Raw genomic sequence first — 15781 nt, forward strand, 5'->3', positions numbered from 1 at the left:
TTTCATTTACATTCATATGTCTTTGAAAAGAAGGTGCTTTTAACAGTTGTTGGGTGCATTCAGAATTTATATCCATTTTACAACTATGAGTTATATTCATTAATGGATTATGAAGTTAATTTAGTGAGTCATCACCAGCACTTAAAAATTTTAAATATATTTATAAATAGGAAATATCAGAGTACATCCTACTTCTGAAGTATAAATACTATCTCATGAAAATTTGTTTCAGTTATATGCATTCAAGTATATATATGTGTTGGTTTATGAATGTATACATATATTACAGATTATGATGTAAAGTGCATTTCTTATTGAGTGTCAGAGTAAAAAATGTTTGAAAAGGAGTGAAATAGATCAAAGGTTTAGTGTATGTGGATCAAATCTTCTACATCTTTCCTAATGTTTTGTTTGCATGATCTTTCTGTTTACACAGAGAGATTTGACAATAATCTCCCATTTTAAAAATTCCCATAATGATGGCTTTTATACTTCTTTCTTATGGTTTTGTTAATACTTGCTTTATATGTTCTGAAGTCATGTTATTAGTTGTCTTCATTTGCCAGGCTGCTATGACAAATATCACAAATGGTTTGGCTTAACCACAGGGATTTGCTGGTTCCTGGTTTCAGGACTAGAAGTCCAAAATCAGGATATTTGCAAGGCTTGCTTTCTCCCAGTGTCTGTGGCATTCTGGGGCTGGCTGATGGCAATCCTTGGGTTCCTTGGCTTGCATCTTTGCCCTTTCCTTTACTCTGCTCTTCTAGGTTTCTGCTTACTTTGAGCTTATGGCTCCTCACATTTTTTTCTGACCTGGCTTCTGGTTTCTTCTCTTTTTTTTTAAGGCTTCTCTTTTTCAAAACTTCCAGGAAGATGGATTAAGAGACCTCTAATTCAGTTGGCCACATCTTAAATAAAAATAACATCTTCAAAAGGACCCATTTACAAATGATTACATACCCACAGGAATGTGGATTAAGAACTTGTTTTTTAAGGGGGTACATAATTCACTACAGAAGGTACATCCACTTTTAAATTTATTTTATCTTTTTAATGAATTACACTTTTTATGTGATTCCCTTTCTCTCTAGTAATGCTTTTATTTTTCCTTAAATCTTATTTTATTTCATAGTAAAGCAGTGGTAGTGTCTTTTAATTTGTACTTGCCTAATATATATTCATTCTTTTATTTTCATTCTTCCTTTTTTCTGATATCTCTTTGCAAATAAAATGAACTTTAAAAAAATCCATTTCTACAATCTTTGTTTTAACCGAAGCAGCTTAATTCATTTAAATTGATGCTTTATAGATTTTTTACCATGTTATTTTTGCTTTCTATTTGTCTCATTTTCTTTGTGTTCCTCTTTATTCTCCTTTCTTGCCCTCTTTTCAGTTGATAGAGTGTGATTTTTCTTATTTTCTTCTTTCTCCTTTTTCTTCCCTCAACTAGTTTAGAGTTTCTGCACGCTTATCTTTTTATTTAGTAGTTGTGTTGGCTAGTGTTGTGTTGGTAGTGTACATTTTTAATTACGTTAAAATTAGTATTTTTTACCCTTCTTGAGAACTCTATGCATGCTTCAACTGTGATATTCTTTCCAGAATCATATACTATGCTTACCAAGTGTTTTATTTCTATCTTAACTTTTAAAATATAAGTGACTAGACATGGTCAGTATTTTTAGATATACCCATGGGTTCCTATTTTCTTTGCTCATTTTTGTTTTTGCCTTTCTGACCTTGCCATCTAGAATATTTTTCTTTAGCCTGAAGTATTTCCTTTTAAATAGTACATACTTACTATTACCAGGCTTTTTCACTTGTTCACATGAAGAACCCATATCGAAAATCAGAAGAATCTTATGCATCCTCCCTTGCTCCTCGGCTGTTCATAGGTTGAGGTGATTGACCTATGGAACTGTAATCCATGTGATGTAGCTTGTTGGTGAAGCTCTGCTTTTCAAATTCCTAAAGTGAGGATCTTTGGGTGGTAAACTCTTTCATTTGTATACACCTGAAAGTGTCGGTCTTTGACCTTAATACTAAAAGTTAGTTTCTCTTGATATATGATTTTTGGTTGAAAGCTACTTTATTTCAGCACTTAGAAGCTATTTTTTCACTGTTTCAGATTACTGTTTTTATAAGTTTTTATAAGTTATTACTTATAAGTTTTTTAAGTAATCTGGCTTTTGCTTTTGAGTGTTTTATGATCTTTTTTTGTCTTTATTTTACAGTTTCACTAAAATTTGTATAGGCATGAATTCTTCTTTATTATATATTAGATTTCGTAGGGCTTCTTAAACCCAAGAATTAGTGTATTTTATCAGTTATGGAAATTTTGAGTCTTTGGCTTTTTCAGTCTCTAGTACATCCTTCTGGAATTCCAAGTGGAATTTAGTATACATTCCTATCTTGTGCTCCATTTCTGCTAACTTATTTGTATATTTTCCATCCCTTGCCTCTCTAGGTTATATTTTGGATAGTTTCCTTAATTCTTTCTCTTCACTTATTATTTCTTCTATTAGTTCTATTCTGCTACCTATTTGTTCTAGTTTGCAAGCTGCCAGAATGTGATATACCAGAAACAGAATGGCTTTTAAAAAGTGGAATTTATTAAGTTGCAGATTTACAGTTCTAAGGCTGTGAAAATGTCCAAATTAAGGCACCAGCAAGAGGTTATCTTCATTCAAGAAAGGCCGATGAAGTTCGGTGTTTCTCTCTTAGCTGGAAAGGCACATGGTGAAGTCTGCTAGCTTTCCCTCTCAGCTTTTTGTTTCCTGAAGCTCCCCCAGAGGAATTTTCCTTCTTCATCTCTAAAGGTATCTGGCTATGTAGGCTCTCATGGCTCTTTCCAAAATGCTTCCCTCTTAAAGGGCTCCAGTAAGCAACCCTTCCTTGAATGGGTGGAGACATATCTCCATGGAAACCATCTAATCAGAAGTTACCATCCACAATTCGGTGGATCACATCTCCATGGATAATCAAAAAGGCCCCACCCAGCAATATTGAATGAGGATTAAAGGGCATGGCTTTTCTAGGGTACACCACAGATTCAGACTGACATACTACTCAATCCATTGACTTTTTCATTTCAATTGTTATACCTTTTATTTTTAGAAATTGTGTTGTCCTTTCCTGAATCTTCCTGTTCAATTTTGAGTCAGTGTCTGCTTTTTATTATTTCATTCCCTCTTTTACTTATTATTTTATGTATCTTCTGTCTTTGCAGGTCTGATAGTAAACTTTGTTTCCTTGCCTGAATTATACTCTTAGTGTCTTTCTTCCTCATATACTTGGTCCTTTTTATAAAGAAATTGTGAGCTAATATTCCTGAGCAAATGTTTTAGAGACTGTTTAAAATATAGCTTTTCAAAGATTTTATTTGCTTTTTCGAGGTGTATAAAAGCCCTTCAACCCAGGAACACTCATTCATTTTTATTTATTCCTGTATAAAGTCTTTTTATTATGGAGAATTTTAAACAGACACAGAAGAAGACAGAAGGTTATAACTGCAGACACTCATTATACAGATTCAGTAATTCTCATCTCATGGCCAATCTTATGTCATCTAACCCCCCCGATCTCTGCCCCTTTCCATAATATTTTGAGGTAAGTCTTGACTGCTTCCATTTTATCCATAAATTTTCTAGACTATGTATTTTTAAAGATGAGGTCTCTTTTTAAATAACTGGCATACCACCAACATAAATTTTTTAAAGTAACGTTCCTTAATATCATCAAATATCCAGTAAATATTTAAATTTACAAATGTGTCATAAGTATAATCAACTTTTTTTTTATTGGAGAAGTTGTGGTGTTAAGAAAAATCATGAATAAAATATAGATTTCCCATATACCACTACATCACTAACGTCTTGCATTGGTGTGGACGATTAGTTACAATTTATGGTAGCACATTTTTATAATTGTAGACTAAAGAACATAGTTTAACTTAGGGCTCACTGTCCATGTAGTGTATTCCCATGGACTTTTCTTTAAATCTTTATTCTTTTATCATTTATACAATTGAACATTTCCCCTTTTGATCACATTCACTGATATATATATATCAGTGCTGTTAATTGTGTGCACGATGTTGTGCTACCATCACCACCATCCATTACCAAAACGTTTCCATCATGGCAAATAAGAACCCCGTACATTTTAAGCCTTAACTTCCCATTCCCTAACCCAACCCCATCTCAGATAAACTATGTCCTAGATTCTGACTTGATGAGTTTCCTAATTCTAAATGTTTCAAAACAGTGAGATCATATAATATTTGTCCTTTTGTGTCTGGCTTATTTCAGTCTTCAAGTTCATCCATGTTGTCAGATGTATCAGAACTTCATTCCTTTTTATTTTGAGTCTTTGGCTCTTCAGTCTCTAACACATCATGGACAATTCTTCCATCATGTGTATATCCCACATTTTTGTTTATTCATTCATCAGTTGATGAACGCTTGGATTGCTTCTGTCTTTTGACAATTGTGAATAAAGCTGCTATGAACATCAGTGTGCAAATATCCATTCAAGTCCCTGCTTTCGGTTCTTTGGGGTATATACCTGCTAGTAGGGTTGGTGGCCCATATGGTAGTTCTCTACTTAGCTTTCTAAGGAACTACCAAACTCTTCTACAGCAGCTGCACCATTTCACATCGCCACAAGCAATGAATGCATGTTCCTGTTTCTCCGCATCCTTTCTGTGCTGATTCTGAAACTATAAAGTACTCCAGAAAAGCCATGTTTTACTCCTGATCCAATCTTGTGGGACCAGACCTGTTGTTAAGGGTGGAAAACTTTGATTAGGTTGTTTCCATGGGGATTGACCACTCAATTATGGGTGTGACCTTTTGATTAGATTACTTCCATGCAGATATGACACACCGAATTGTGGGTGTAGCCTTTTGATTAGATGGAGATGTGACTCTGCCCATTCAGGGTAGATCTTGATTAGTTTACTACAGTCCTTTAAAAGGGGAAACATTTTTTGAGAAACATCAGATGCAGATGCAGACATGAATGCTTGGAAATGCAGAAGCCCCAGGAGACACCAGGAGCTGAGAGAGCCAACAGAAGCTGGACAGTTGCTTCAGAGCCAACAGAGATGCAGATATTTGGAGGTACTTAGAGTTCTGACAGAGAGAGCAGATGCCTAGACATGGATGTTTGGAAATATAGAGCCCAGCAGATGTCACATGTGCCTTCCCATGAGATGCTAGGCAAGTCAGAACCCAGAATTTTCCCCCAGAAAATCTAATGAAGGCCCACAGATGCTTAGAGAGGAAGCCACTGTCATCAGAAGCTGGAAACAGTGGAACAGGGAACAAGGATTAGCAGATGCCAGCCATGTGCCTTCCTATGTGACAGACATTGGCCTTTCTTTGGAATCAAGGTATCTTTCTCTGGATACATTAATTTGGACATTTTTAAGTCCTTAGAACTGTAAACTTATAACTTAATAAATCCCCTTTATAAATGCCAATCCATTTTGGATATTTTGCATTCCAATAGCTTTAGCCAGGAGAAGCCACCATGTGCATTGCCAATTGTTAGATCTTCTTGTTGAATTGTACTCTTTATCAGTGTATGAATACTATCTTTGTCCCTTTTAAAAGTTTTTTATTTAAAGTCTACTTTATCTGATACTAGTATAGCCACCCCAGCTCTCTTTTTTGTTACTACTTCCATGTGTATATTTTTCCATCCTTTTACCCTCAGCCTACTTGTATCTTTGACTTTAAGGTGGGTCTCTTGCAGACAGTATATAGTTGGGTCATGCTTTTCTATATATTCTACCAATCTCTGCCTTTTGACTGAAGAGTTTAATCCACTTACAGTTTTCCTTTTTACTCCACTTTTACAGTTTTCCTTTTTACTTAAACAACAGGAATTTATTGGCTTATGGTTTTGAATCTAGGAGAAGTACAAAACCAAGATTATCATCAAGGTGATATTTTCTCCCAGATTACTGTTCAGGGACTGGCTGCCAGCAATCCTTGGTCCATGTCTTTTTTGTCACTTGGCAATGCACATAGTGGCTTCTCCAGGATTTCTGGGTTCTGTTGATCTCCAGCCCCTTCCTATTCCTTTTTATTTCTTTTTACTAAGGTGTATTATATATTCACATACCATATAATCATCCAAAGTGTATAATCATTGTTTCACAGTATCATCGTATAGCTATGTACTCATGATCACAACCTGTTTTTGAATATTTTCATTATTCCAATTTTTTTAATTAAAAAAGATACAAATAAGAAAAATATAAAAATAAAAGTAAAAAAGAACATACCCCCATTGTTTATTTTTTTTGTCTTTTTATTTTTACACATCTGTCAATACACTAGATAAAGGAATTGTTAGTTACATGGTTTTTACAATCATACAGACACACCTTAAAAGCTCTAGAGTTATGCAGTCATCTTTAAGAATCAAAGCTATTGGGTTACAGCTCAACAGTTTCAGGTATTTTCCTCTAGCTACTTCAATACACCACAACTTAAAAGAGATATCTATATATTGCATAAATTACCTCCAGAATGATCTCTCGACTCTATTTGAAATCTCTCAGCTACTGAAACTTTATTTTCTTTCATTTCTCTTCCCCTTTTCCATCAAGAAGGCTTTCACTCTTCCACATTGCCAGATCTAGGCTCATCCCCAGGAGTTATATCCTACATAAGCAGGGAAGTTTACACCCTTGAAAGCCATATTCTACATAGTGGGGAGGGCAGTAGGTTCACCTGTGGATTTGGCTTAGAGAGAGTGGCCACATACGAGCAGCAGAAGAGGTTCTCTGGGGGTGACTCTTAGGCATAATCATAAGTAGGCTTAGTTTCTCCTCTGCAGGATTAGTTTATTAAGGGCAAGCCCCCAAATTGAGGGCCTGGCCCACTAAATTGCCCATCCCCAATGCTTGCAAGAATATCAGGTCTTGGTAGTTTAATATTTCCACCTTTTTCCCCAGTGCCTCAAGGGGTCTTTGCAAATAGTTTTTCATCTTCTGGCCAACTTACTCTTGGATATATCAGGGCAGCACACCAACCTGTACAAACCAACAAGATCTCACCCCCTCTTCAAAGTTCCATGTAATTATGGTGTTCGAATAAGTTGATCATACAAGTTAAATTCAATAGTGTGCTACTACAAATATAAATTTTGCACCAAATAAACATCTCTTCCTTTGGTCTCACCAAGTTGAACTTTTAAGATACCGTCAATATCATCTTTTACTTTTAGTCTGATTTACCTTAGTACTACCCAGATCAGCTTCATTCATATCTCTAATTGAAGTCTGAATACTTTTACAGTGCTGGATGGGATAATGCTGACTTCCACAGCTGAACTCTAGCTCTAGGTCTCAGATGTCACACAAATACCCAATGTTCCAGGAAATGACCAAGTTATACACAAAGAGACCAGTGTCTCAGAATTTAGAAATAACATTTATAACTCTGGAATGGATGTGATTGCTGTAAAAGCTGATAATCTAGGAACTCTTATAGGCCTTAACCTGATAATTTGTGTTCTCAAATTCAGTTGTCAGAGTTTGCAAATTATAGTTAGTCCATATTAATGAGGTGTTTAATGTTTGTCTTTTTGTTTCTGGCTTATTTTCACTTGACATACTGTCCTCAATGTTCATTTATCTCATTGCGTGCCTCACATCTTCATTCCTACTTGCAGCCACTATAGTCCGTTTTATGTATGTACCTCAGTTCCCCATTCTATTCCTCAGTTGATCTATTCTTAGACCACCTCCATCCTTTGCAAATCACGAACAATGCCACCTTATACACCAGTGTGCAAATTCCATTCATGTCCCTCCACGTATACACCTAACTAGGGGGTTGCAGGACAATGTAGTAACCCATCCCTTAGCTTCCTGTGGAGCCACTTCACTGTTCTCAAGAAGGGCTGCATCACTTTACTTCCTTACCAACAGTGAATAGGTACATCTCTCACTCCACATTTTCCCCAGCACTTGTATCTCTTTGTTCATTTTTAAAGTTTTATTTGCACATCATAGAATTGGACCTAAGTAAAAAATCAGTGGTTACCAGTATAATCATATAGCTATCCCTTCATCATCACAGTCTATATGAGGACATTTCCATTTCTTCCACAAAGAATCCCATGCCCATCCCCCCATATCCCGCATGCGTTGACATTTGGTTTTGGCATATTACCTTTGTTATATTCAATGAAAGCTCATTCCAATATTACTGTTAACTATAGACCCTAGTTTGCATTGATTGTATTTTTTTCCCCATATACCATCCAATTTTCAGTATCTTGGAATGTTGACATTCATTTGTTCTCCCTTATGAAAACATATTCATGTATTTGTACATTTGTTCACCATCGTTGTTCAGTCAAGGTATCACTAAGTTATACCAACCAAATCTTTATCATCCGTCTTTATGTCTTGTGTCATACATGCCCCCAGCCCTCCTCCCTTAACCATACTCATAGTCAGCTTTGTTTGGTGCATTTACATTATTGTGCTACCTTCAGGTAGTATTGTACAACCCATTTCTGGATCTTTACAATCCTCCAAATATATAGTTAAAATTCCTTCAATTCCTCCAAATATATAGTTAAAAATGAGATTGCTGAAGCATACAACAGTTCTATACTTAATTTCCTGAGGAACCACCAAACTGTCTTCCAGAGCAGTTGCACCATTCTACATCCCCACCAACAGTGGATAAGTGTACCTTTTTCTCCACATCTTCTCCAGCACTTGCAGTTTTCTGTTTTTATTTTTAATAATGGCCACTCTAGTGGGTATGAGATGATATTGTCATTTTACAATCAGTCCTTTTGAATATTTTGTACTGTTTCAGCATCAAATGCCCAGTCTGTACTCTCTTTTTATCTCCTGATAGTCTGTGTTCTTAACTTTAATTCTCAAAGTTCACTCATTAATGTTAGTTCATATCAGTGAGACCATACCATACAGTATTTGACATTTTGTTTCTGGTTAATTTCACTAATGTCCTCAAGAGTCATCCACATTGTTACACGCTTCATGACTTCATTCTGTGTTACAGCTGTTTAATAATCCATTGTATGTCTATACCACAGTTTGTTTAGCCACTTGTCCATTGATTGATATTTTGGGTGTTTCCATCTCTTGGCAATTATGAATAATGCCACTATAAGCATCAGTGTGCAAATGATTGTTTGTGTCTTTGCCTTCAATTCCTCCAAATATATAGTTAAAAATGAGATTGCTGAAGCATACAGCAGTTCTATACTTAATTTCCTGAGGAACCACCAAACTGTCTTCCAGAGCAGTTGCACCATTCTACATCCCCACCAACAGTGGATAAGTGTACCTTTTTCTCCACATCTTCTCCAGCACTTGCAGTTTTCTGTTTTTATTTTTAATAATGGCCACTCTAGTGGGTATGAGATGATATTGTCGTTTTGATTTACATTTACCTAATAGCTAGTGAAGTTGAACATCTCTTCATATGTTTTTATTTTTTTCTTTCAAATGGTAAGAGAAATTATTTTAATAAAAATGTCCTCATTTTAAGCTGGTCCCTCCTTCACACCACTAGAAAGCAATCCCTACAAAACAATCTGTTTATTTGAACACACTCTTCTTAGGCAACTTTAACTTCTTCCTCTGCCAAAACACCACTGTATTTTTCACTTTCCATCTTCTCTTCAAACACTTTTTTTTTCAGGAGGCTTCGCATCACTGTCTCTGTTTCTGCTTCTTTATCTACCCAATGAGAAGATCTAATGCATCTCCCATTTTCACCGTTCTGCTTTTCTTCCGTAATTTTTCCTCATTCAGCCTGAGTTCACCTTTGTAGAATGCATCTTTCACTTTATTTCTTCCAACCTCCAGACCCATCTTCAGGATAACATCATACCACAAAGATTGCACTGCTCTTTCTAGGTCCTTATAGTCATCTCTGGGATCATTCTTGAGCTCCTCTTCCTGCTCGCTCATCTCATCAGGATCCCTTTCTTCATCTGAGTCATCTTCACTTTTTACTTTGTGCAGAGTTTTTTTAGTGGACTTTTTAGAGCTCATATTACTTTTCAGTCTTATGGAAAGTGGAAAAATATATTCTGGTGCTATCAAAAGCCCTGTGAATCTCAGTGAGAAAATATTATGGAGAAGTGTTTTATAATTCGATGCATTTAACCTGGCACTCTGAAAATGTAAGTATCGATTCCAGGTAGCACAGAATTTGTATGAAGGAATACCTCGGAATTCTTCCCAGAGTCAAATCCAGGCATCTGGCTTTCTTAAAACACCAGCAGGCGATCTAACACTATTCATAGCCATGGCACAGGCAACCATTTCTGTAGGTCTTGTGTCACCCTCTTATCTCCCAAACCCTAAAGCAGTGACAGGGTAAAGACTCTGCCACATTCTTCACTTTCATTCCCAATATGCCCGAGAGGCTCCCGCCGAGGAAACCCGGTAGCGAACAGGTGCTCCCTGTGCTCCATCTCACAGGTACACGCGGTGAGGCAACAGAGGTGGGTATGGGCTCCTTGGGTGGCAGGGCAGGGGCGGCGCGGTGCGCGGGTAACTGAGCAGTTACCTTTAGGTCGGGAAACTCGTCCCTTCCCCCTCCCCACAGCCGCGCTGACGGCTGGCCTCTAAGCAGCCTCTGGCCTGTCTTTTCACATGTTTTTGAGCCATTTATATTTCCTCTTCTGAAAAGTGTCTGACCACATCTTTTTGCCCATTTTTTTTTTGAGTGGGTTGTTTGTCTTTTTCTTGTTGAGTTGAAGAATCTCTTTATATATTCTGCGTACTAAACCCTTATCTGATATGTAGTTTCTAAATATTGTCTCCCACTGTGTAAGGCTACATTTTAACTTTCCTGACAGTGTAATGCACAAAAGTGTTTAAATTTGAGGAAATCCCATTTCTCTATTTCTTTTCTCATTTCTTGCACTTTGGATGTAAGGTTTAGGAAACCACCTCCTACCACTAGATTTATAAGATATTTTCCTACATTTTCTTCTAAAACTTTTATGGTCTTAGCTCTAACATTTCGGTCTTTGATCCATTTTGAGTTGATGTTTGTGTTAGTTGTGAGATATAGGTCCTCTTTCATTCTTTTGGATATGGGTATTCAATTTTCCAAACACCATTTATTGAAGACTCTGCTCTGTCTCAGTTGAGTTGGCTTGGCCCCTTATCAAGGATCAGCTGTCTGTAAATTAGAAGGTCTATTTCTGAATGCTCAATTTGATTCCATTGGTCAGTATATCTATCTCTATGCCAGTACCATGTTGGTTTGGCCACTGTAGCTTTGTACTGTGCTTTAAAGCCAGGTAGTGTGAGGCTTCCCACTTCATTCCTCTTTTCAAGATATTTTTAGCTATTTGGGCCACCCTGTCCTTCCCAGATAAGTTTCGTTATTGGGTTTTCTGTTTTTGCAAAGTAAGTTGTTGGGATTTGAATTGGTATTGCATTGAATCTATAAATTAATTTGGGTCGAATCTATGTCTTAACTGTGTTTAGTCTTCCAATCCATGAACACAGTACATCCTTACATATATTTGGGTCTGCTTAATTAGCAACTTCTTTTAGCAACTTCTTGTAGTTTTATGTGTATAGGTCTTTTGTGGCCTTGGTTAAATTGATTCCTAAATATTTTATTCTTTTGATTGCTATTTAAATGAAGTTTTTTCTCGATTTCTCAATAGAAACAGTACTGATTTTGGGGTGTTGATCATGTACCCTGCCACTTTGTTGCACTCATTTATTAGCTCTAGAAGCTCCACTGTAGATTTTTGGGATTTTCAGCATACAGTATCATGCCATCTGCAAATGGTGATAGTTTTACTTCTTCCTTTCCTATTTGGAAGCCCTGTATTTCTTTTTCTTGTTTAACTGCTCCAGCTAGAACTTCCAGCACAATGTTGAATAACAATGGTGACAGTGTACACCCTTTTCTTATTTCTGAACTTATGATGTTAGCTGTGGGTTTTTCATATATTCCTTTTATCATCTTAAGGAATTTCCCTTCTATTCCTATCCTTTGAAGTGTTTTTATCAAGAAAGATGTTGTCATATGCTTTTTCTGCATCAATTAAGATGATCATATGTTTTTTCCTCTTTAATTGATTGATGTGGTGTATTTCATTAATTGATTTTCCTGTTTTGAACCAAGTTTGCTTACCTGGAATAAATCCCACTTGGTTATGGTGTATAATTCTTTTAATGTGCTGCTGGATTTGATTTGCAATTATTTTATTGAGGACTTCTGCATCTCTATTCATTAAAGAGATTGGTCTGTAATTTTCTGTTGTTGTGGTATCTTTGTCTGGCTTTGGTATTAGGCTAATGTTGGCTTCATAGAATGAGTTAGGTAGCTTTCCTAACTAAATTTTTTTGAAGAGTTTGAGCAGAATTGGTACTAATTCTTTTTGAATGCTTGATAGAATTCGATATGAAACCATCTAGTCCTGGACTTTTCTTTTTCGTGAGTGTCTTGATGACTAATTCAATCTCTTAACTTGTGATTGGTTTGTTGAGTTGTTCTGTTTCTTTCTTGAGTCGATGTTGGTTGTTCATGGTTTTCTAATAAGTACAAAATCTCTGTTTCCTTGTTCATCCTCTGTCTAGATGTCCATTGATAGCAGTGGTATATTTAAGTTTCCAACTTTTATTCTAGAGTGGTCTACTTTTCTCTTCTATTTTTTCAGTGTGTGCCTCATGTATTTTGAGGCACTCTGCCTCTGTGTATAAGTATTTATGATTATTTTGTCTTCTTGATGAATTATTCATTTTATTAATACATAGTGTCCTTCTTTGTCTCTTTTAATTGTTTTGCATTTGAAGTCTAATTTATCAAGTATTAGTTTAGCTACCCAGCTCTTTTCTGGTTCTTGGTTGCCTGAAATACCTTTTTGTCCTGGGTCTAAAGTGAGTCTCTTGTAGATACCATAGATGGATCCTGTTTTTAATCCATTCTGCCAGTCTATGTCTTTTGATTGGAGAGTTTAATCCATTTACATGTAATATTATTACTCTAAAGGCAGTACTTTCTTCTACTATATTATCTTTTGGATTTCATGTGTCACATCTTTTTTTTTCCTCTCTCTTTTTACCTTTACTGATAGTCTTCATTTCTATACACTTCTACACACCCGTTTCTCAGTCTTTTTCTATCTGCCTGTAGTATTCCCTTTAGCAATCCATTTAGTGTTTCTAGTAGGGCCAGTCTCTTATTCGCAAACTCTCTCAGTGACAGTCTGAAAATATTTTAAATTCTCCTTCATTTTTGAAGGACAATTTTACTGGGTATAGAATTCTTCATTTGCATTATTTTTCTTGCAGTATCTTGAAGATATCATACCACTGCTTTCTTGCCTCCACGGTTTCTGTTAGAAATACACACATAATTTTATCAAGCTTCTCTTGTATGTGATAGTTTGCTTTTCTCTTGCTGCTTTTAGAATTTTCTCTTTGACATTTGTCAGTCTGATTTGTAAGTGTCTTGGAGTAGGTCTGTGCAGGTCTGTTCTGTTTGGCATATGCTGCACTTCGTGGAGTTGTATTTTTGTGTCTTTCATAAGAGATGGGAAGTTTTCAGTGATAATCTTCTCCATTATTATTTTTGCCTCTTTTCCCTTCTCTTTTCCTTCTGGGACACCATAACAGGTATATTCACACACTTCATGTTGTCATTTAATTTCTTGAGACTGTGCTCCTGTTTTTCAATTCTTTCCCTTACCTGTTCTTTTGTGTGTAGGATTTCAGATGTCTTGTCCTTTAGAACTAATCCTTTTTTCTGCCTTTTCAAATCTTCTGTTGTAAGTCTCCATTGTGTTTTTCATCTCTTTTATTGTGCCTTTCATTCCCATAAGTTCTGCCATTCATTTTTTCAAGCTCTTGTGTTCTTCTTTATGGTCACCCAATGTCTTCTTTATATATTTCTTCTCTTTGGCTATATCTGCCCTCAACTTGTTAATTTGATTTTTGACTTGAGTTAGTATGTTTGATTGAATATTAATTGTTTCAACTCCTGTATGTCATTTGAAGTGTTAGTTTGTTCCATATATTCAATTTTTGCTAATATAGCTTGTAAGTTTGTTGTTATTGGGTTAGGTACTGATTTCCTTGATTAGTTGTCTAGAGGTTGTTTTCTCTCTTACCTAAGGTTTTCCTGTTGGTTGGTGTTTTAGTTTGTAAGCTGCCAGAATGCAACTACTAGCAATTGAATGGCTTTTAAAAAAGGAATTTAATAACTTGCAAGTTTATAGTTCTAAGCCTATGAAAATGTCCAAACTAAGGCATGCAGGAAAAGATACCTTAATTCAAGAAATGCCAATGCATCTGGACCACCTCTGTCAGCTGGGAATTCATGTGGGTATCATCTGCTGATCCCTTGCTCCTGGCCTTCTCTGTTCCTGTGAGACTTCCTCACTTTGCCTCTCCTGGGCTGGTTTTCAGATCTTGGCTTCCCTTGGCTCTCTCCAAGTTATGGCTTGCTTAACATTTCATGGGAAGGCACATGGCAACATCTGCTGGGCTCCAAATATCTCTAAACATCTGTATCTCTGTTTTCTGAAGCAGCTGTTTGCCATGCATCTATATCTGCTCTCTCTGTCAGCTCTGCTGTCTCCAAAATGTTCCCTCTTTCAAAGAACTCCAGTAAACTAATCAAGACCCACCTAGAATGAGTGGAGTCACATCTCCATCTAATCAAAAGGTCACACCCACAATTGGGTATGCCACATCTCTGTGGAGAAAATCTAATAAAAATTTTCTACCTACAGTATTGAATCAGGATTAAAAGAAATAACTGCCCCCACAAGATTGAATCAGGATTAAAACATGGCTTTTCTGTTGTACATAATACTTCAAACTGGCACAGTTGGTTTTGTTCGCTATTTGTTTTTTGGTGTCCAGTTCAAGTTATTATAGGCCACTAGCATGCCTTCTATTTAACTGTTCAGACTGTTCAAAAATTTTAAACTCTTTTTTCCTAGTTCTTACTCTGCCTACATGGAATCATTTTTTGGGGAGGGTCTCCCCAAATATGATCCACCCCATCGGATTTTCTCAGACAAGGCATACCCATGTCTCAGAGGAGGGCGTCATCAGTGTCAGATTTCCCTGAGGATGAGTCACAGCAGGTTGTCTGACTTGCCTGTGGTGCTTCTAGACGCTGTGCTTTTCCTGTCTCCCCAGCCAGTGCTGTTTGTCAGCCCACAGCTCCCCAGTGACTTAAAGTGATATGGAGCATTTCATTCTCAGCCTACCAGGGGTATTGTTGAGAGAGATACCAAGGTGTAAGGTAAGCTTAACCTGTTTCTGAGGGAGAGGCTCCACTTGAGCTGAGTCTTGCCCCCCTTTCCTTGGATAAGTTTCACCTTTTAGGAAATTATCTCTTTCTCTTGACTTGTTACTTTGATTCTCAGACCTATCCTAACTCCATCAATTAAAAATGCCTAATGAGCATTTTCTCTAAGGAGTTTCTTAGAAAATTTTAAATAAGTTTTAAAAAAGGAATACTGAAAGGAGAAAAATAAAACAAAATCCCTTTTCAGTGCCAATCCTCTGCCCTGAAGGTTTGCCAGTCAAGAGCCAGAATTGGTGCCCAGCTTTATAAAAGGGCATAGCCCTTTTCCAGTATTTTGAGCTCAGCCAACTTCAAAAGGCTCTATTTTGATTTTGTTCTTTTTTCTTTGTCAGCCCAGTCTCCTCTGTCAGAAGAGATCTCAGGCAGAGAGGTCTTTCCTGCTTTCTCTGTATTTATCTGTACTCAGAGTTTGTGTCCAGTAG

The 15781-nt window shown here is 36.6% G+C and overlaps 1 protein-coding gene and 1 pseudogene across 4 annotated transcripts in view; one reads left to right on the top strand and one right to left on the bottom strand.

Annotated features, from left to right (window-relative positions):
* Positions 1-15781, top strand: part of SLC4A4 (solute carrier family 4 member 4) — a 434558-nt gene that overhangs the window by 381899 nt on the left and 36878 nt on the right. The window lies entirely within an intron of this gene.
* On the bottom strand, positions 9514-10330 carry LOC143663320 (mitochondrial transcription rescue factor 1 pseudogene; annotated as a pseudogene).

Source organism: Tamandua tetradactyla, chromosome 19, assembly GCF_023851605.1.
Source record: "Tamandua tetradactyla isolate mTamTet1 chromosome 19, mTamTet1.pri, whole genome shotgun sequence".
In the NCBI taxonomy this organism is placed as follows: Eukaryota; Metazoa; Chordata; class Mammalia; order Pilosa; family Myrmecophagidae; genus Tamandua; species Tamandua tetradactyla.